Here is a 23,449-nt window from a genome sequence, read left to right on the forward strand (position 1 = left end):
TTAACATTTTTAGTAAGATGTTTTGGCAAGGATGTAGAGAAATGAGAACTCATATTATTGATGGGAATAAAAATTGTTAAAAGCACTTAAAGAACAATTGGAAACTGGCTAGTAACTTGTAGCATCATATAAACACTCAGTGATGTCTGTTATGGAAAAACACTCACATATATGCAAAAGAAAAGAATGTTTCTTTGAAACAGTGATTTCAATGACCGCAGTTGAGTAAACTGTTCCTTGGTAAGGAAATAAATTAACAAATCATGGTTTGTTCTTAGAATCATACTCTGTATATCAGTTAAGATGGATTATATTTACATGTACAAATATGGGTATATCTCAAAAACATAAAAGTTCATAACACAGTATGATTCCATTTATGTAAATTTTAAATCACACAAAACAATAAATAAAATTATGATTTCTTTGAATTGAGTTTTCTGGAAGCTCCATCTTAAGATGGAGCACTGTATGGGAAAGAAGGAAAGATTGCCTTGCCTGTGTCCATGTTAGTCACTCAGTAGATTCTGAGTCCATTGCGAACTCATGGACTGTAGCCCACCAGGCTCTTCCATCCATGCAATTCTTCAGGAAAGAATATTGAATCGAGTAGGCATTCCCTTCTCCAGAGGATCTTTCTGACCCAGGGATCAAACTCAGGTCTCCTGCACTGGAAGATTTTTTACCATCTGAGCCATCAAGGAAGCCTGAAGATTGCCTTAGAAAGATTTATAGAAGTGACAAAATGACTCTCAAAAAGTGGACCCCAAAACGGTGCCTAAAATATAGAAAAATGTCTATATTTAAATAAGGTGTTGGAAACTTTGGTCATAAAGCAATGACTTTTCAAATTACAGTTGAGATTATAAGTCATTTAGGTTACATACATACTAAACACTTTTTAAATAAAAAGACACAAATATCTAGTTATTTATCAATCTTTTTATTTAAGGAAATGGCTTTTACTTTGAGCACGTGTCTACAGATTGTGTGTGTGTGCTGAGCCATTTCAGACTCTGCCATCCATGGACTGTAGCCCGCCAAGTTCTTCTGTCCATGGGACTTTCCCAGCAAGAATACTGGAGTGGGTTGCCATTTCCTCTTCCAGAGGATCTTCAACAACCCAGGGATTGAACCCACATCTCCTGTGTCTCCTGCATTTCAGGCTGATTCTCTCCCACTGAGCCACTTGGGAAGCCCCTACATATTGTAATTCCATATAACATTGTGCTTTAGTTTTGCTTACCAGCTATAGAATGAATTGTGCCCCACCCCCCACCCCCACCCAAATTCATAGGCTGAAGCTCTAATTCCCCAAGTGTGATGGTATTTGGAGACAGAGTCTGGCATTAATTAAGGTAAAAGTGGTCACGAGGTCTGAACCATGATGATAAGCTTTGTGGCTTTATAAGAGGGAAAAGAGATCAGGACTCTCTGGTTGTGAGAATAAAGAGAGAAGGTGGCCATCTGCAAGACATAAAAAGAGTCCTTTTCAGAAACCAACACTACTGGCATCCTGAGCTCAGGCTTCAAAACTATAAGAACTATAAGAAAATAAGCCTTCAGAACTATAAGAAAATAAATTCTGGGTACAGTTGAGAAGGCGGTCCTAAGATGGTGGAGGAATAGGATGGGGAGACCACTTTCTCTCCCACAAATTCATCAAAAGAACATTTGAACTCTGAGTAAATTCCACAAAACAACTTCTGAATGCCGGCAGAGGACATCAGGCACCCAGAAAAGCAGCCCATTGTCTTCAAAAGGAGGTAGGAAAAAATATAGAAGATAAAAAGAGAGATAAAGAGGTAGGGGTGGAGATCCGTCCTGGGAAGGGAGTCTTAAAAAAGACAGAAATTTCCAAACACCAGGAAACACTCTCACTGGTGAGTCTGTGGTGAGCCTTGGAACCTCAGAGGGCAACACAACTGAGAGGAAAAATAAATAAATAATTAAAACCCACAGATTACGTGCCCAACAGTAACTCCCAGCGGAGAAGCAGTGCAGACACCTTCACTGACCACTAGCAAGCAGGAGCTGGGCAAGGAGGCATGGGCTGCATTGCTTAGAGTAAGGACCGGGCCTGAATGCCCTGAGGGCAATCTGAGGGAACTAACTTGAGATAGCAAACCAGACCTTGGGAATAGCTACCCCGTGAAAAGCCCTAAACTACAACACCACCAGGCCTGCTCACAGAGCACAGGACTGACAAGAGCTAGCCGGCTGCAGACCAGCCCATCCCCTGCCAGAAACAGGAAGGCGAGGGCACCCCTAGCTGGAAGGGGGCAATCGCGGCCCCAGAGAGGCATCATCTACCAAACTGCAAACAGGCTTTGTTGCTAACCAAGACTTCTTGGGATTCTGGATGGTCGATATCCGCCTGAGAAGGTGTGCTGGTTGTACACACAGAAAACTGAGCGGCAGGGACGGGGGAGGCAGTAAGTCGCAGCTACTGCACTCACCAAACACCTGGTCACCTGAGCTGCTCGGACCTGGGAAGGGCACAAAACGCAGGCCCAACTGAGTGTGCCTTTGAAGAGTACCCGAGTACCTGAAACTGAGCAACTTAGACCTGGGAAGTTCATGCAACTCAGGGCCCGCCTCAGACAGTTTCCAGCAGAACAACCTAGAGCCTGAGCAACGTAGACTGGGAAAGCACACAGGCTGTGAGCGGGGGCAAACCCAGTGTGGCCGAGACACTGTGAGCATTCCTCACAGATGCCAGTGATATTTGTTTGCAGTGTCCCTCCCTCCCCACAGCACGACTGAACAAGGGAGCCTAAAAAAGTGTCCACCACCTTCCCCTTGGGTCAGGCAAAAATTAGACACAGAAGAGACCGGAAAACAGAAGAAGCTAAAACAGAGGGAACTGACCTGGAAATGACAGGTGCAATAGATTAAAACCCTGTAGTTAGCACCGACTACATAGGAAGGGGCCTATAGATCTTGAGAAGTATGAGCCAGATCAAGGAACTATCTGAAAATGAACTGACCCCACATTGTCCACAACAACACCAGAAATAGTCCTTCCTAGATATATTTTTACTATTATCATTCTTTAAAAATTTTTTAAATTTGTTTTTAATTTTAAGTCCTCTATTACTCCTTTAATTTTCATTTTTATAACCTACTATTATTAAAAAAAAAAAAAAAGGACCCTATTTTTTAAAGCAAACTTCATATATATATATATATTATAATTTTTGACTTTTTTTTTTCTTTAATATTGTATTTTTGAGAGTCCAACCTATACTCTAGATTTTTAATCTTTGCTTTTCAGTATTTGTTATCAATTTTGCACTTTTAAGAACCCAATCTTCAGTACTTATTTTTACTTGGGAGCAAGATTACTGGCTTGACTGCTCTCTCCCCCTTTGGACTCTCCTTTTTCTCTACCAGGTCACCTCTATCTCTTCCCTCCCCCTTATCTTCTCTACCCAGCCCTGTGAATCGTTTTGTGTGTTCCAGACTGTGGAGAACACTTAGGGAACTGATTACTGGCTGGACCTGTCTCTCTCCTTTTGATTTCCCCCTTTATACTCCTGGCCACTGCTGTCTTCTTCCTCCCTCTTCTCTTCTCTGTGTAACTCTGAACATCTCTGAGGGATCCAGATTGTGGAGAGCACATAGGGAAGTGATACTGGCTAGCTTGCTCTCTCCTCTTTTGATTCCCTCTCTTCTCTTCCCGGTCACCTTTATCTCCCTCCTCCCTGTTCTCTTCTCCATGTAACTCTGTGTACCACTCCAGGTGTCCCTCACTGTGGATAAACTTTTCATCATTAACCTAGATGTTTTATCATCAGTGCTGTAGAGATGGAGAAGTCTTGAGGCTACTGTAAGAATAAGACTGAAAACCAGAGGCAGCAGGCTTAAGTCCAAATCCTGAGAACACCAGAGAACTCCTGACTCCAGGGAACATTAATCGACAGGAGCTCATCAAACACCTCCATACCTACACTGAAACCAAGCACCACCCAAGGGCCAACAAGTTCCAGAGCAAGACATACCATGCAAATTCTCCAGCAACACAACATAGCCCTGAGCTTCAATGTACAGGCTCCCCAAAGTCACTGCAAACCCATTGACATCTCATAACTCATTACTGGACACTTCATTACACTCCTGAGAGAAGAAATCCAGCTCCAACCAACGGAACACCGACACAAGCTTCCCTAACCAGGAAACCTTTACAAGCCACCCGTCCAAGCCCACCCACAGTGAGGAAACTTCACAATAAAGAGAACTCCACAGACTGCCAGAATACGGAAAGGCCACCCCAAACTCAGCAATATAAACAAGATGAAGAGGCAGAGAAATACCCAGCAGGTAAAGGAACAGGATAAATGCCCACAAAACCAAACAAAAGAGGAAGAGATAGGGAATCTACCTAATAAAGAATTCCAAATAATGATAGTGAAAATGATCCAAAATCTTGAAAACAAAATGGACTTACAGATTAATAGCCTGGAGACAAGGATTGAGAAGATGCAAGAAAGGTTTAACAAGGACCTATAAGAAATAAAAAAGAGTCAATATATAATGAATAATGCAATAAATGAGAGCAAAAACACCCTGGAGGGAACCAACAGTAGAATAACGGAGGCAAAAGATAGGATAAGTGAGGTAGAAGACAGAATGGTAGAAATAAATGAAACAGAGAGGAAAAAAGAAAAACTAATTAAAAGAAATGAGGACAATCTCAGAGACCCCTGGGACAATGTTAAACGCCCGATATTCAAATCATAGGAGTCCCAAAAGAAGAAGAGAAAAAGAAAGACCATGAGAAAACACTTGAGGAGTTAATAGTTGAAAACTTCCCTAAAATGGGGAAGGAAATAATCACCCAAGTCTAAGAAACCCAGAGAGTCCCAAACAGGATAAACCCAAGGCAAAACACCCCAAGACACATAGTCAAATTAACAAACACAAAGAACAAATATTAAAAGCAGCAAGGGAAAAATGACAAATAACAAATAAAGGGATTCCCATAAGGAAAACAGCTGATCTTTCAATAGAAACTCTTCAGGCCAGGAGGGAATGGCAGGATATACTTAAAGTGATGAAAGAAAATAACCTACAGCCCAGTTTACTGTACCCAGCAAGGATCTCATTCAAATATGAAGGAGAAATCAAAAGCTTTACAGACAAGTAAAAGCTGAGAGAATTCAGCACCACTGAACCAGCTCTCCAACAATTGCTAAAGGATCTTCTCTAGACAGGAAACACAGAAAGGGTGTGTGAATTCAAACCCAAAACAATAAAGTAAATGGCAACGGGATCATACTTATCAATAATGACTTTAAATGTAAATGGGTTGAATGCCCGAACTGAAAAACAAACACTGGCTGAATGGATACAAAAACAAGACCCCTATATATGTGGTCTACAAGAGACCCACCTCAAAACAAGGGACACATACAGTCTGAAAGTGAAGGGCTGGAAAAATATATACCAAATAGAATATAGAGGCCAAATAGAGACCAAATAGACACCAAAAGAAAGCAGGGGTACCAATACTCACATCAGATGAAATAGACTTTAAAACAAAGGCTGTGAAAAGAGACAAAGAAGGACACTACATAATGATCACAGGATCAATCCAAGAAGAAGATATAACAATTATAAATATATATGCACCCAACATAGGAGCACCACAATATGTAAGACAAATGCTAACAAGTATGAAAGGGGAAATTAACAATAACACAATAATAGTGGGTGACTTTAAAACCCAACTCACACATATGAATAGATCAACTAAACAGAAAATTAACAAGGAGACACAAACTTTAAATGATACAATAGACCAGTTAGACATAATTGATATCTATAGGACATTTCATCCCAAAACAATGAATTTCACCTTTTTTTCAAGTGCACACAGAACTTTCTCCAGGATAGATCACATCCTGGGCTATAAATCTAGCCTTGGTAAATTAAAAAAAAAACTGAAATCATTCCAAGCATCTTTTCTGACCACAATGCAGTAAGATGAGATCTCAATTACAGGAGAAAAACTATTTAAAATTCCAACATATGGAGGCTGAACAACACACTGCTGAATAACCAACAAATCACAGAAGAAATCAAAAAAGAAATCAAAATATTCATAGAAATGAATGAAAATGAAAACACAACAACCCAAAACCTATGGGACACTGTAAAAGCAGTGCTAAGGGGAAGGTTCATAGCAATACAGGCATACTTCAAGAAACAAGAAAAAAGTCAAATAAACAACCTAACTTTACACCTAAAGCAACTAGAAAAGGAAGAAATTAAGAACCCCAGGGTTAGTAGAAGGAAAGAAATCTTAAAAATTAAGGCATAAATAAATGCAAAAGAAACAAAAGAGACCATAGCAAAAATCAACAAAACCAAAAGCTGGTTCTTTGAGAGGATAAATAAAATTGACAAACCACTAGCCAGACTCATCAAGAAACAAAGGGAGAAAAATCAAATCAGTAAAATTAGAAATGAAAATGGAGAGATACAAGAGACAACAGAGAAATGCGAAGGATCATAAGAGACTACTATCAGCAATTATATACCAATAAAATGGACAACTTGGAAGAAATGGACAAATTCTTAGAAAAGTATATCTTTCCAAAACTGAACCCAGAAGAAATAGAAAATATTAACAGACCCAAAACAAGCATGGAAATTGCAACTGTAATCAGAAATCTTCCAGCAAACAAAAGTCCAGGTCCAGATAGCTTCACAGCTGAATTCTACCAAAAGTTTAGAGAAGAGCTAACACCTATCCTACTCAAACTCTTCCAGAAAATTGCAAAGGAAGGTAAACTTCCAGACTCATTCTATGAGGCCACCATCACCCTAATACCAAAACCTGACAAAGATGCCACACAAAAAAAAAAAAAAAGAAAGAAAGAAAGAAAAGAAAACTACAGGCCAATATCACTGATGAACATAGATGCAAAAATCCTTAACAAAATTCTAGCAATCAGAATCCAACAACACATTAAAAAGATCATATATCACGACCAAGTGGGTTTTATCCCAGGGTTGCAAGGATTCTTCAATATCCACAGATCAACCAATGTAATATACCACATTAACAAATTGAAAAATAAAATCCATATGATTATCTCAATAGATGCAGAGAAAGCCTTTGGCAAAATTCAACATCCATTTATGATAAAAACCCTCTAGAAAGCAGGAATAGAAGGAACATACCTCAACATAATAAAAGCTATATATGACAAACCCACAGCAAACATTATCCTCAATGGTGAAAAATTGAAAGCATTTCCCCTAAAGTTAGGAAGAAGAAAAGGATGCCAGGTCTTACCACTACTATTCAACATAGTTTTGGAAGTTTTGGCCACAGCAATCAGAGCAGAAAAGAAATAAAAGGAATCCAAATTGGAAAAGAAGAACTAAAATTCTCACTGTTTGCAGATGACATGATCCTCTACATAGAAAATCCTAAAGACTCCACCAGAAAATTACTAGAGCTAATCAATGAATATAGTGAAGTTGCAGGATATAAAATCAACACACAGAAATTCCTTACATTCCTATACACTAATAATGAGAAAATAGAGAAATTAAGGAAACAATTCCATTCACCATTGCAATGGAAAGAATAAAATACTTAGGAATATATCTACCTAAAGAAACAAAAGACCTATATATAGAAAACTATAAAACACTGGTGAAAGAAATCAAAGAGGACACTAATAGATGGAAAAATATACCGTGTTCACAGATTGGAAGAATCAATATAGTGAAAATGAGTATGCTACCCAAAGCAATCTATAGATTCAATGCAATCCCTATCAAGCTACCAATGGTATTTTTCACAGAGCTAGAACAAATAATTTCACAATTTGTATAGAAATACAAAAAACCTCGAATAGCCAAAGCAATCTTGAGAAAGAAGAATGGAACTGGAGAAATCAACCTGCCTGACTTCAGGCTCTACTACAAAGCCACAATCATCAAGACAGTAAGGTACTGTCACAAAGACAGGAATACAGATCAATAGAAACAAAGCAGAAAGCCCAGAGATAAATCCATGCACTTATGGACAACTTATTTTTGACAAAGCAGGCAAGAATATACAATGGAGAAAAGACAATCTCTTTAACAAATGGTGCTGGAAAAACTGGTCAACCACTTGTAAAAGAATAAAACTAGAACACTTTCTAACACCATACACAAAAATAAACTCAAAATGGATTAAAGATCTAAACATAAGACCAGAAACTATAAAACTCCTAGAGGAGAACATAGGCAAAACACTCTCTGACATAAATCACAGCAGGATCCTCTATGACCCACCAACTATAAAACTCCTAGAGGAGAACATAGGCAAAACACTCTCTGATATAAATCACAGCAGGATCCTCTATGACCCACCTCCCAGAATATTGGAAATAAAAGCAAAAATAAACAAATGGGACCTAATTAAACTTAAAAGCTTCTGCACAACAAAGGAAACTATAAGCAAGGTGAAAAGATAGCCTTCAGAATGGGAGAAAATAATAGCAAATGAAGCAAATGACAAAGAATTAATCTCAAAAATATGCAAGCAACTCCTGAAGTTCAATTCTAGAAAAATAAACAACACAATTAACAAATGGGCCAAAGAACTAAACAGACATTTCTCCAAAGAAGACATATAAATGGCTAACAAACACATGAAAAGATGCTCAATATCATTCATTATCAGGTAAATGCAAATCAAAACCACAATGAGATACCATTTCATGCCAGTCAGAATGGCTGCTATCCAAAAGTCTACAAGCAATAAATGCTGAAGAGGGTGCAGAGAAAAGGAACCCTCTTACACTGTTGGTGGGAATGCAAACTAGTACAGCCACTATGGAGAACAGTGTGGAGATTCCTTAAAAAAATGGAAATAGAACTGCCATATGACCTAGCAATCCCACTCCTGGGCATACACACCGAGGAAACCAGAAATGAAAGAGACACATGTACCCCAATGTTCATCACAGCACTGTTTATAATAGCCAGGACATGGAAGCAACCTAGATGTCCATCAGCAGATGAATGGATAAGAAAGCTGTGGTACATATACACAATGGAGTATTACTCAGCCATTAAAAAGGATACATTTGAATCAGTTCTAATGAGGTGGATGAATTTGAGCCTATTATACAGAGTGAAGTAAGCCAGAAAGAAAAACACCAATACAGTATACTAACACATGTATATGGAATTCAGAAAGATGGTAATGATAAACCTGTATGCGAGACAGCAAAAGTGACACAGATGTATAGAACAGTCTTTTGGACTCTGTGGGAGAGGACAAGAGTGGGATGATTTGGGAGAATGGCATTGACACATCTATAATATCATATGTGAAACGAATCGCCAGTCCAGGGTTGATGCAGGATACAGGATGCTCGGGGTTGTTGCACTTGGATGACCCAGAGGGATTGGATGGGGAGGGAGGTTGGAAATGGGTTCAGGATGGGGAACACATGTACACCCATGGCGGATTCATGTCAATGTATGGCAAAACCAATACAATATTGTAAAGTAATTAGCCTCCAATTAAAATAAATAAATTTATATTAAAAAAATAAAAATAATTTTTTTTAAAAAGAGAAAAAAAAGGAAAGAAAATAAATTCTGCTGTTTAAGCCCCTAAATCTGTAGCATTTTGTTATGGCAGTTGAGCTGGCAAAGACACCATAAGAAGCCAAGGTAGAGACAACAGTTTGAATATATGTCATTGGTTGGGAAGTGATTTCAGGAAATAGTGGCAGGAATAAAGGCAAGAGACAGGTAAGAGAAGGCAACCATAAAAGGGTTAGTAAAGGGACATGTCAGAACTGTGGAATTTGATGAACTTGGGGAAATTTAGGCATCAATATAGAACAAGACTTTCAGAGATGTTCCTCCCACGGGACTGTGGACTGGAGTATTTATATACCTATATCTATCAATTATTTATTTAGGATTGTTCCTGGTGATGTTGATTCTAAGCAGTTTCTGTCCTCTTAAACTGGTGGGCAGGAAGGGCTCTGGGAGCCAAAAGCTTTATGCCAAGAAGTGCAAGTGCTGCACCAGAAAGTTTGTCTGATATAGAGACAGCAAGTGTCCAGGGACTCTGGGTATGGGACCAAGGTGCTTGGCTCCACGTCTTTTATATAGCTACATCACCCTTGACTGTTGACTTATTTTCCTTAAGAGGAACAAGAGCTTAGAGAAATGCCTCTTTTTTAAAGCTATCTCACACATGCATAGTTTACTATTTGTTGGTAGTAACTCATCATTGATTAGTCTTTCCAAACAATTCAACTCTATTTATACCTGCTTTTGCATACTAGCTAATAATTAAATTACATAATGACAACAAGCAATACACCTAGTGTCAACAAGTTACAAAATAAAAGCTCTTGGCTCTTGATAGGCTCAAAACTCGAATGATGGCATTAGAAGTACATGGGCAAAATGCAGGGAGCAGTCAGCATGCAGTGAGCTTGTACATTCCAGCAGCAAGTAAGTTCCAGAAGGAGGGAAGATCATTAGTTAATCCAGTGAGTCTGTTAAGTGGAGATAAATAAAAAATAACTCCCAGTCTATCAGAATAATTATTATATGGGAAAGAAATGTTATTTACCCAAGGGATAGAAATTTGAGATGGAGTTGGAGAAAGCACATCAACTTTGTTTAGTATATTTTTTAAATCAATATTTTTATTGTTTATTTTTTTACTTTACAATATTGTATTGGTTTTGCCATACATCAACATTACATATTCCACAAAAATGGAATGAATAGACTGGAAAAAATATAACTTACTCAAAGTAGAGTATTCAAACACAATGTCCTTGACAACTCAGTGTTATTTGAGGGTTAATGCAGTTTCAGTATCATATATTAGGTTGGGTTAACTGACCTCTTTGAACTCCTCATACATTTCAGTTCTCTATGTAAACATACATCACTGCTAGGATTTCCCTGGGGGTCCAGTGGTTATAACTTCTGCCTTTCGATGCAGGAGATGCAGGTTCACCTCTAATCAGGGAACTAAGATCCCACATTACTAGTGTCCAAAAACTCAACACATGAGATAGTGCAATACTATAACTAATAAATTCAATGATGACTTTAAAAATGGTCCATGTTAAAAAAAAATTAAATACAAAAAATCAAGGTATATATCACCATTTTTATTTGTTCTCAAAACATTATTTGGCTCCACCAAACGTCTTTAGAAAACTGTTTACACATCATGCTTTTTAGGGGTAAACATTTGGGAAAATCAAGTGTTTGTGGTGGCGAGGCTAGGTTAGTATTATAAATTGTTCTACTTTTCTACCAAAGTTAAAACCTTAAAAATCATCACATATTCCTGGGGAGAAGCTTTGTATAGGCTCCAAAAGAAACTGGCTTGGGTGATTCAAAGACAGGTTGTTGGATTCTGTCCCCCTTGTGCCTGTGATGAATTCTATCTTCAAGCAGGGAATGGCTATTTATTCATGTCAAGGTAACTGCAAAAAATTTTCTTATCCCTCCTTTTTGTTAGGAACACTTCTGTAAATCTTTGTGTGAAATATATGGTGAGGATTTAGTAACTTTTAGTCTGTTACTGGTTTTGCCTGATCAGTGTTTATCCAAGTCTTGTTATTGTATGGGTCTCATAATCTGGCCCTTATATCTTTTCAGCAGTATTTTCTTCCTCTTCCTTTTATGAATAAACTGTTGCTGTTCCCTACTTGGGCTTCCCAGGTGGCTCAGCAGTAAAGAATTTTCCTACCAATGCAAGACAGGTTTGATCCCTGGCTCGAGAAGGAAATGGCAATCCATTTCAGTATTCTGGCCTGGGAAATCCCACGGACAGAGAGGAGACTGGTGGGCTACAGTTGGACTCAACTTACAGGCTGAACAACAACAATAATAATTCCCCACCTGACCTTTATCCACATTGCTCCCTCAGCTGGTGGTTCTTTCTCAACCTGTTTCTCTGATTCATTTTGAAGCAACATGATTGTGTTTTTGTCCCACTCTTTGCCTTTCTCTGGCCTGAGTCAGCTCCCCTTTTGATGCTAGAATTACAGACTTCTATCATGGTCCATCTCTAGAGATTATTTGTGGGCCGCCACCCTTCTACTATTTGAAGAAATATGCACAATGGCATTAGTCATTTTGAGAGAGATTTAATGCCACAGGAAGAGGAAATTCACATAGCTTGCCTTCTAATCTTATTGCAGCTCCAACATCACAGAGAAGCTTGAATGATTCATGCACAAATAGTATTCGTGACGTGTATGAGTCTCAGAGAAATTCATTGTGTGTACCAAGATATATCCTGCTAGCTCATGAACCAATACACAGAGCTAAACAGCTTTAGCACTTTAACAGTTTAACAGAGTTAAACAGATTTAGCTTTGTCATTTTAAGCTATAGCCCAGTACGTAGAAAAAGATTGTCCTAGTTTTAAAAGAATTTTCACTCAATCTCAACATTTTTATCTGTTAAAGTAAAATAATTTTTTAAAAGCAATTTCTTTGACCAGCAACTTTTCTACTATCAACTTTATTTCTTTCTACCTTTTGTATTTTAGTTTTTTTTTTTCTTTTTTTCCCCAAAGAAACTCAAAAGAAAGAACATAATTTTTTAAAATAGATGCTCTCAGGGAAGCAAATTCAGATACCAGTTTTCTCAGGGATTGCTAAGAATAAGGCACATTTGCAACAGTTTAGCTCATCTGGTTAAAAATATGGTGCTTGGAAGGTAAAAGAGTAGATGTAGTTCATGAATACATCTGTCTGGATTTTTTCTTCCATTTTAATGGTCTGCACTCTGTTATCTCTTGAATATAAGGGCAAGGCGTGGCAGACTCATTGAGCTATAGGAAAAATTCAAATGTGCAAGGCCTATTGACTAATGTCAAGAAACTCGATGGTATAAAACATAGAGGATGACACAATATGATTAAAGAACATCCAGGATCTTTGATAACTGCACACATAATATGTTTCACTTGAAATTTTTAATTTTTAGACAATCTTTTACAAAGACGTTACCTGGTCTGAAACCCTAGATGGTAAAATTTATACCTATCTTTCAACTCTCCTAAGTCATCAAGCCTTTCAAGAAAGTAATGTGCATGAATTTGTTAAATATTATGGCATTTTTGTTGAAAGAGTATATAATAAATGCAGTAAGGTTAGAATGAAAGCCCCAAAACTCTCCAATTTTAGAAGTCCCTATATTATATCTGTCAAATCTTACAACATAAGAACATGAATTTGTGTCATTCATTTAGAATCTCTTTCTTTCAAAAGCACCTTCTAATAACTACTAACTCACCCCAAATATCCTACCTTTCTGGCATTCAAGATGTTCAACAATGAAAATTACTATTTAGTATGATCTCCTTTGAGAACTGGAATGCACAAATACAACAATACTTGTTGGTATAATCTGCCATCTGAAAATGAAAGGGAAAAAAAAAGACATTGAAAATATACAACAAGCCCCGTGGCATCCACTTAACTCATTCCTTTCTTTAGATGTTTGCCCTTAGAGGAAACACCTCAGTAAACTTGAAAGTGAAAGTCGCTTACTCATGACCAACTCTTTGCGACCCCATGGACTATAGCCTGCTAGGCTCCTCTGTCCATGGAATTCTCCAGGCAAGAATACTGGGGTGAGTAGTGATTTCCTTCTCCAGCGGATCTTCCCAATCCAGGGATCAAACCCAGGTCTCCCACATTGCAGGAAGATTCTTTATCAGCTGAGCTACCAGGGAAGCCTTCAGTAAACTTAGGTTTTCCATGATGTAGATAGTTGCACATCAGTAAACTTACATGTAACTATCTACAGCATGGAAAATATAATGATTTCCTCCATGAAGAACAAGGGTAAGAATCAAATGGCTTAATCCATATAAAACCCATAGCACAGCAACGAACAATTAGTAAAGAGTCAACAATGGTTACTTATTACTATTATTATTGGGGTTTCTCAGGTGGCACTAGTGGTAAATAATCCACCTGCCAGTGCAGGAGATGCAGGAGACTTGGGTTCAGTCCCTGGATCGGAAAGATTCCCTGGAGGAGGGCATGACAACCCACTCCAGTAGTCCTGCCTGGAGAATCCCATGGACAGAGGAGCCTGGTGGGATACAGTCTAAAGAGTTGCAAAGAATCAGACACAATTGAAGTGATTTAGCATGCATATACTCTAGATTTGTCATAGCACACTTGTATTCCTATTATTACTTCATTGACACATTCATTCAGCTATGACCCCTTAATGCACACCTCCTGGACTTACAGTGAGCATGCAAGTTTCAGTGAAAATGTAAAAGAGTAGTAAAGTAAATAATTTGTTTTCCTAGGCTCCCAATTCAGCCTAAGGGACAGCTGTGCTTAAAACCAACTGTACTGGTGTCATGGTAGGTATATAAGCAAAGTTCCAACGGGAGCACAGAGGAAAAAGCATTTATTTCCTCTAATATGTGATCAGGAAGGCTTTTCTAAAGACACACATTTTGACTAGGTCTTTGAGAGAAGAGTGCAGGAAGACAGCTTGAAAACTGACATGGAGAGGTGAGCTATTTTGAAATTATCATGTGATCCAGCAATTCCACTCCTGTGTATATATCTGGGGAAAATATGGTTTGAAAGGATATATGAACCCTAACATTCATTGCAGTGTTGTTTGCAATAACCAAGACATGGAAGAAATCTAAATGTCCATCAACAGATGAACAATTAAAGAAGATGTAGTACATATATGCATTATGTCAGACAGAGAAAGACAAATATCATATGATATTCCTTATATGTTGAATCTAAAAAGATGATGTAAACAAGCATATTTACAAAAAGAAGCAGTCTTACAAACTTAGAGAAGGAACTTATTGTTATCAAGGGGGGAGAGAGAGGGGGAGGGACCAGTTGGAAGCCTGGGATTAACCTGTACACACTGCCATAGTTGAAACAGATAAACAAAAAAGACCTACTATATAGCCAGGGAACTCTGCTCAATACTCTGTAATAACCTAAATGGGATAAGAATTTGAAAAATAATAGATACATGTATAAGTATAACTGAACCCCTTTTGCTAACTCACATAATATCACTAATCAACAATGAAACTTTGAAATTAACACAACACTGTTAATCAACTCTACTGCAATATAAAATAAAAATTAAAAAGAAATTATCAGTGGACATCTGTTACTTGAACATAGGGTGCAGTAGATTTTAAATCTGGCAAAGATATGACGTCATCATTCACCTTGTGTGGGATACTAAGGGATTGTACTAATTAATCAACCCCATAGAAAATGAGGAACTAGAGAACAATGGGGATTTGGTTTGAGGAAGAGAGATTTACCTATACCAATGTAAGTGGGAGAGATAGTTCTGGCATCCGTATAAAAGAAAAATTGGAAAAATAAAAAATGGAGGAAGTGAGGCTGCTTAAATAATCCAGCTGAAATTATTTTGAACAGAAGATATTAAAAACAAGTGGCGATAAAGAGAATAGGATAGCTTTAAGGAGGCACTGTGGAGAATAATAGAGGCACTCATTTATTCAAGTGATTTCTGATATGAAGAGAAAGAGCAAAGGGATTTATTCAGTACAGATGAGGAAATTGAAGCTCAAATGGGTTAAACTGTTTTTTTCAAGGCCAAATGTTATATTATAATTATAACTTATTTCCCTTAAGCTTTCTCACCCCCATAACTACAGGGTCTTTCGCCCACGTTGTCTGTTGTTTCTCTCTTGACGATGAAGATCACATGTGTAAGAAAATCCAGTTATGAGAGTGTTACCCTCCTTGGTTCACAGAATATATTGTTAATATTTAAAATGAACAGCTGGGGTATAATGAAGCTAGTCTCACTCTACTTCTGGTTTACAGCATGTACCACCAAAGGAACAAGAACACTGGTAAGCTCTGCTCTTCCCAACTCCACTGTGTCATGCACATTTAATTAGTAGCAAAAATAGAAATGCATATTTAGCTCCTTATTCAGCAAGAACTGGAAAGCCACCAGATTATAGGCACAGCAGAATACAAAGATTGACATTTTGACAAAGCCTCCTTTCAGAAATGAACACTCAAGAATGATGACTCAGGCAAATTACCCATTAATTGCTGACCAGTTTTAAACTGGGTCAGTCCCAAATAAGGACATAAATTGAACTGGATGGAACAAATGCTTGTTACTTGTTCTGGTTCCGATGGACTTGACAGAATTGGGGTTAGATGACAAGAAACATTTTTAGCTGGATAGCGACACAAGTTTAATGACTCAAGTTATTAAAGAAAGAAACATTTATCACATAAGGTATTATTTTAGGAAAACTAAGCATTATTCTCTGTTATTGTTTCTCCCTAGCAATTTCCATGAACTTTACTGCTTAAAACAACACAATTTTTCTCAGTTTCCATAGTCAAGTTTTTGGGCACCTATTAGCTGGGTCTTCTGCTCAGAGTCTCACCAAGATGAAATGAGTGTCTTGCCGGGGTTCTTCTAGATTCACTGGGTATTGGCAAGATTCAGTTCTTTTCGATTTTATGACTGAGGACCTTAGCTTAAAGAAGCCTGTTGCCATTCCCTTCCATAAGTCTTTCTCCACAATATGACCTTCTTCGCTATAACCTACAAGAGAACAAGTACCTTAAGTCTCTCTTTATCTGTCTCTGACCTCCTGATTCTCCTTTACAGGATAACATCCCCTTTGTCTTGTAGACTTTAAAACATCTTTAATTTTGCCATGTAAGGTAACTTAATCACAAGACAACATTCACCAAACTCATAGGTTCTTTCCCCACTCAACGGAGAATTCAAAGCTATAATACCAGTGAAAATTTGGGGATCCGTTTAGAATCCTGCCTACCACAATGCATTTTTTTTGGGGGGGTATATATCTCTTAACGGTCTAAAGGTAATGGTGAAAAGATGCAAACGTCAGCTTGTCAAGAGAATGTTCTAAATACTTAAGAGTCTGTTAGTAAGACAGAAGTTGCAGTCTTCAGTACTGTAATAATCACCAGTGTGATATCCCATCATCTTGCTGAACCTTGCTGGATTTTAATCCTTGCCATTATATTGAGAATCTAAGCTCCCAAGCTTTTCCTCTAAGAATGAATTTATTAACAATAGCAATATCTTAGTACCATGGGCTCTTAATGACGAATTTAAAATCAAAAATTGAGAAAATCTCTGACTACAGTAGATACTTAAAAGAGTAGGTGAATATATTACCCAACTGTAATCTCTGGCTTAAATTTCAGCCAGCAAGGCAGAAATGAGATACCTGAGGAGTATTCCTATATATACTTAAAATATATATATATATATATATATATATATATATATCCCTATATATACTTAAAATCAATATAAGTATGATCTTAAGGATATTCCATAATAAATATGAAACTAATAATGGCTGGTATTAATTGAAGCTCCACTATACAGCACCTGAATTTCCCAGGTGATGCTAGTGTTAAAGAACCCACTTACTAATGCAGGAGATGCAAGAGACACAGGTTCTATCCCAGGGTTGGGGCGATCCCCTGGAGTAGGGGATGGCAATCCATGCTAGGATGTTTGCCTGGAAAATTCCATGGACAGAGGGGCCTGGCAGGCTACAGTCCACAGGGCCACAAAGAGTTGGACACAACTGAGCATATGTTTTAATTTGCATAATCGTCTGTACTATTAATTAACATCATTGCTATAGTAATTTGTCAATGAAGAAACAGGAGGAGAAGGTAAATGATAGAAAAAAAGACCCAGAACTTGACCTATTTGGTTTCAAAATCCATGAACTTTCCACTCTATCAAAGTATCTCTGAATGTGATTTAATCAAGATGTTTTAAATGGTACAGACTTTAACAAATCTAAAGGAAAAATTCAAAGGTCCAGAAAATAGGCAAAAAGTTATCATCTTGGTAGCTTGTCAAGAGGTTTCCAAAACCTAAACTACTAGATGGGATTTTTTTTTTTTTTTTTTTCTCATACACAGAAAGAACAGGCAAGAAGAAGGAAGACCCTATACCCTAAGCCTTATATCCAGAGAAGAACCTACCCACAGAAAATAAAGTGGACCCTGATATGTATAGGCAATGTACTAGTTATCTACTGCTGTGTAACCAATTAACACAAACAGGGGCTTAAAACAACATAGTTTCTGTGGATCAAGAAAATGGGTGTGAAAACTGAATCATCTGCTTAAGGGTTTCTCATAGGCCTAACATTTAAGGTGTTGCTCAGAATTGGGGTTTCATCTAAAAATCTGAATGGGAAAGGATCTGCCTCCAAACTTACATGATTTTAGGTAGCCTTCATTTGCTCATGGGCCATAAGATTGAAGTTCTTCATAAGCTGAAGAGCTGAAAGATGAAATTATTCATTGGCTGTTGGCTGGAGACCACACTCAGTTCCTTGCCACTCAAGCTTCTCCAACATGACAGTTTGCTTCATCCAAGCTTGCAAACTAAGGCAGTAGAGAGAGTCTGTTAGTAAGACAGAAGTTGCAGTCTTCACTAATGTAATGGACTGTAATTCAAATAAAATATCTAGGCTATATCATAGAAGCAAAAAAAATTAAAATACAAGAAATATAAAAAATATAGAAAATGTGGGACATTAGTAAAGTATGTGATATGTCTCAGAAGGACTAGCAAGACAGAATGGGGAGAAGAAGCACTTAAATAATTTACGACTGGAAATTTCTACTTTTTTATGATCTGCTATTTCATCTACACTTCCTCCCCCTATCTCTGACAACCACCAATCTAATCTCTGTCTTTGAGCTCTGTTTTAATGTTTTCTCACTTTTTATAATATTGAGGGTGTGGGTAGATTCCACATATAAATGAGATCATATGGTATTTGTCTCTTTCTGTCTGACTTATTTCACTTAGCATATAATGCCCTCAAGATCTCTCTATATTGTTGCAAATGGAAAGATTTATTTTATGGCTAAAAAATATTCCATATGTATGAAGCAAATATGATATATGCATATCCATACCATATTTATTTTATCTATTCATCCATCAATGGACATTTAGGTTGCTGCCATGTCTTGACTGTTGTAATAAAAATTATACTTGTGTGTTGACTCAGCAGCAGCAGCAGTGGTGATGAATGTTAACTAGACATAGCCTTCTGCTTCACTGACTACACTAAAGCCTTTGACTGTTGTGTATGGATCACAGCAAACTGTGGAAAATTCTTCAAGAGATGGGAATATCAGACCGCCTTATCTGCCTCCTGAGAAACCTGTAGGTAGGACAAGAACCAGCAATTAAAACCAGACATGAAAAAATGGACTGGTTCAAAATTAGAAAAGGAGTGTGTCAAGGTTGTATCTTGTCACCCTGCTTATTTAACTTATATGCAGAGTACATTATATGAAATGCCTGGTTGGACGAAGCACAAACTGAAATCAAGATTGCCAGGAAAAATATCAATGACCTCAGATATGCAAATAACACCACACTTATGGCAGAAAGCAAAGAAAAACTAAAGAGCCTCTTGAGCAAAGTGAAAAAGTTGGCTTAAAACTCAACATTCAGAAAACTAAGATCATGGCATCCAGTCTCATCACCTCATGGTAAATAGATGGGAAAGTAATGGAAACTGTGAAAGACTGTTTTCTTGGGCTCCAAAATCACTGCAGATGGTAACTGTACCCATGAAATTAAAAGACACTAGCTTCTTAGAAGAAAAGCTATGACCAACCTATACAGCATATTAATAAACAGAGACATTACTTTGCCAACAAAGGTCCACATAGTCAAAGCTATGATTTTTCCAGGAGTCATATATGGATGTGAGAGTTGAACTATAAAGAAAGCTGATAGCTGAAGAACTGATGCTTTTGAACTATGGTGTTGGAGAAGACTCTTGAGAGTCCCTCAGACTTCAAAGAAATCAAATCAGTCAATCCTAAAGGAAATCAACCCTGAATATTCATTGGAAGAACTCATGCTGAAGCTGAAACTCCAATACTTTGACCACCTGAAGCGAAGAGCTGACTCATTAAAAAAGACCCTGATCCTGGAAAAGGTTGAAGGCAGGAGGAGAAGGGGATGACAGAGGATGAGATAGTTGGATGACATCACCGACTCAATGGACATGAGTTTGAGCATGCTCTGGGAGATGGTGGAGAACAGGGAAGCCTGGCGGGCTGCATTCAATGTGGTAGCAAAAAGTCAGCGACTGAACAACAGCCTCTTGCTTACATTAAAATAAAAAAAAATTGAAGACTCTTATTAAATAAAAATAGTTTAATTCAGATCACACTCCCCCACCCAGAGGAGTAAAAGACACTCAATATAAGAATATAGAAAGCTTGAAACAAATGCAGTGCACATATTTGTTATATCACAAAGTGACTTTATGAAGATTTTTTTCAGACACTTAATGTCTGAAATTAATTAATAATTTTTCAGAAACATTGAATGATTATAGATATCAGAGAATTTTAAGAAAACACTAGTAGCTTTGTTACTTTTGGCTCATGTCACCGTGGTTAGGTGAGAAAAGACTTATGCTATCTAAAAATACATCCTGACTACATTGGTAAAAGACACGGGGTCTAGAATTTACCATTTTTAAAACAAAACAAGAGAAAAAGAGTCAGTCAGCAAAATAATACAAAACCTTGATAATAATTGAATCTGGGTAATGAAAGTGGTGGAGTTTACTGTACTTTTATTCTATTATTATATATGTTAACTTTTCATATTAATTTTTAAAAGGTAAGCCATAATCAAACCACAAAAGAAAAAGATGATCTTAGAACAGGTACCTAATCAACTGCCAGTTTTTTAAAAAATATATTACACAGGAGTTCTAAATAGAATCTATGACTGTAATAAATCCGGGAAATGCTAGAACTTTGTAATTCCTCTCACATTCTCATGGAGGTAGCATTTAAAGCAAGTGCCTAAAGAAAAGGGCAACTGAATCCAAAAAGAAAAACAAAATTCAAAAAAGACGGATAGCCACATATGGTAGTAAATTCCAAAAGCTAAAAACATAAAAGTGTTAAAATGTAAAAAAATAATAAAAAGTATAAGAAAGTACACAGTAAAATAAAACAGATATCAATTAAATGGAAAAAATATAATATAGATCAATAAGGTCAAAGCTGTTTCTTTTAATAAATATTTTAACTGATAATTTAGGCACAAGTTAAATGTAAATTTATGTATTAAAAAGTACTTCTCCTTCCTATTCCTCTATACCAAGAACATACAAGCAAATACACGTGTGTGTGTTTTTTTAATACAAAGATTAGAGTTTTTTTCACTGTTCGTTCTGTGTTTTTTCTTGTTTGAGACAGGACCTTGAAAGATTTTTCTTACCTAAACTTAAAAGAAACTACCACCTTTAAGTAGTCTTTACTGCATCTCAGGTGTGTGCCTTATTTTATTTAACTGAAGCTGAAGCTCCAGTACTTTGGCCACCTGATAGGAAGAACTGACACATTGGAAAAGACCCTGATTCTGGGAAAGATTGAAGGCAGGAAGAGAAGGAGATGACGGAGGATGAGATAGTTGAATAGCATCACCAACTCAATGGACATGAATTTGAGCAAGATCTGGGAGTTGGTGATGGTCAGGAAGCCTGGCATGCTGCAGTCCATGGGGTCACAAAGTGTTGGACATGACTGAGTGACTGAATTGACTGAATGACTTATTTGATTTTGTTCCTCCTTCTAACTGGTTGCTCTTACATACAGGTAGATATCTATAGGATGCATCCCTGGAGTACAATTCAGGCTAAAGACATTGATACTTAGGATCTTTGGTTTTTAGAGTGATTTTCTTCACAATTTATGATGCCATCAAAAATATGTTTCTGCACCCCCCTGCCCCAGCACATTCATTTCAAATATTTTGAGACTGCCAACCTGATCACAAACTTTACATCTCATAGTTTCTCCTTATTAATGATGAAAATGAAAATGTTTTTATATGTTTAAAAAAATCATTTGTTTTCTGTTCACTGTTTATATTTGTTTTTTTTTTTTTTTCCTACTGAGTGTTGAACTAGGTCTTGTTTCCTTGTGAGCCTTCATTGAAGGCTGAGCACTGAAGAATTGATGCTTTCAAATTGTGGTGTTGGAGAAGACTCTTGAGAGTCCCTTGGACAGCAAGGAGATCAAACCAGTCAATCCTAAAGGAAATCCTGAATGTTCATTGGAAGGACTCATGCTGAAGCTGAAGCTCCACTATTTGGCCACCTGATATGAAGATGATATGAAGAGCTGACTCACCGGTAAAGACCTTGATGCTGGGAAAGTTTGAAGGTCAGGGGAGAAGGGGATGACAGAGAATGAGATTGTTGGATAGCATCACTGACTCAATGGACATGAGTTTGAAAAAACTCAGGAAGATAGTGAAGGACAGGGAAGCCTGGTGTGCTGTAGTCCTTTGGGTTTCAAAGGGTCAGACATGATTTAGGAACTGTACAACAGCAAAGAATAATCATCAGCCAATTCCCTTTATGTGTTGATATTTAGGTATCCCAGCTTCTAAGTCCCTTTCTTCTAAGTCACTTCAGTCGTGTCCGACTCTGTGCAACCCCATAGATGGCAGCCCACCAGGCTCTGCCGTCCCTGGGATTCTCCAGGCAAGAACACTGGAGTGGGTTGCCAATTCCTTCTCCAGTGCATGAAAGTGAAAAGTGAAAGTGAAAAGTGAAAGTGAAAAGTAAAAGTGAAGTCGCTCAGTCATGTCTGACTCATCGCGACCCCATGGACTGAAGCCTACCAGGCTCCTCCATCCATGGGATTTTCCAGGCAAGAGTACTGGAGTGGGTTGCCATTGCCTTCTCCTTCTTAGTCCCTTAGAAGGAAATAAATCTTAGGTACACTTATTCTCAAAGTTTCCCAGCAATATCATGCTTCAGTTGCCCACTATGATAACTGAATGAATGATGAAACCTTTATTGGTCAGCTCAGGCTGCCATCACAAACAACTGACATCTATTTTCTTAGAGTTCTGGAGGCAAGAGGTTCAAGATCAAGGTGTCAGGCGATTTGATTTCTGGTGAGAGCTCATTCCTTGTCTTACAGAGAGTTTCGTTCTTTCTATGTCCTTAAATGACTTTTCCTCTGTGCTTTCACAGAGAAAGAGAGAGCGGAAGGGAAACAGAGAAAGGTCTAATGCATCTTCCTCTTCTTATCAGATTAGGGCTTCTTTTATGACTTTGTTTCACCTTAATTATATTCTTAAGGCTCTATCTTTACATACAGCTACATTGGTATTAGAGGCTTGACCTGTGAATTTGGGGTTACTTAATTCAGGCAGAAAGGAAAGTGAAAGTCGCCCAGTTGTGTCCGACTCTTTGCAACCCCATGGATTATAGAGTCCATGGAATTCTCCAGGCCAGAATACTGGAGTGAGTAGCCTTTCCCTTCTCCTGGGGATCTTCCCAATGCAGGGATCAAACCCAGGT

This window comes from Bos mutus, chromosome 6 (assembly GCF_027580195.1).
Source record: "Bos mutus isolate GX-2022 chromosome 6, NWIPB_WYAK_1.1, whole genome shotgun sequence".
NCBI lineage: Eukaryota > Metazoa > Chordata > Mammalia > Artiodactyla > Bovidae > Bos > Bos mutus.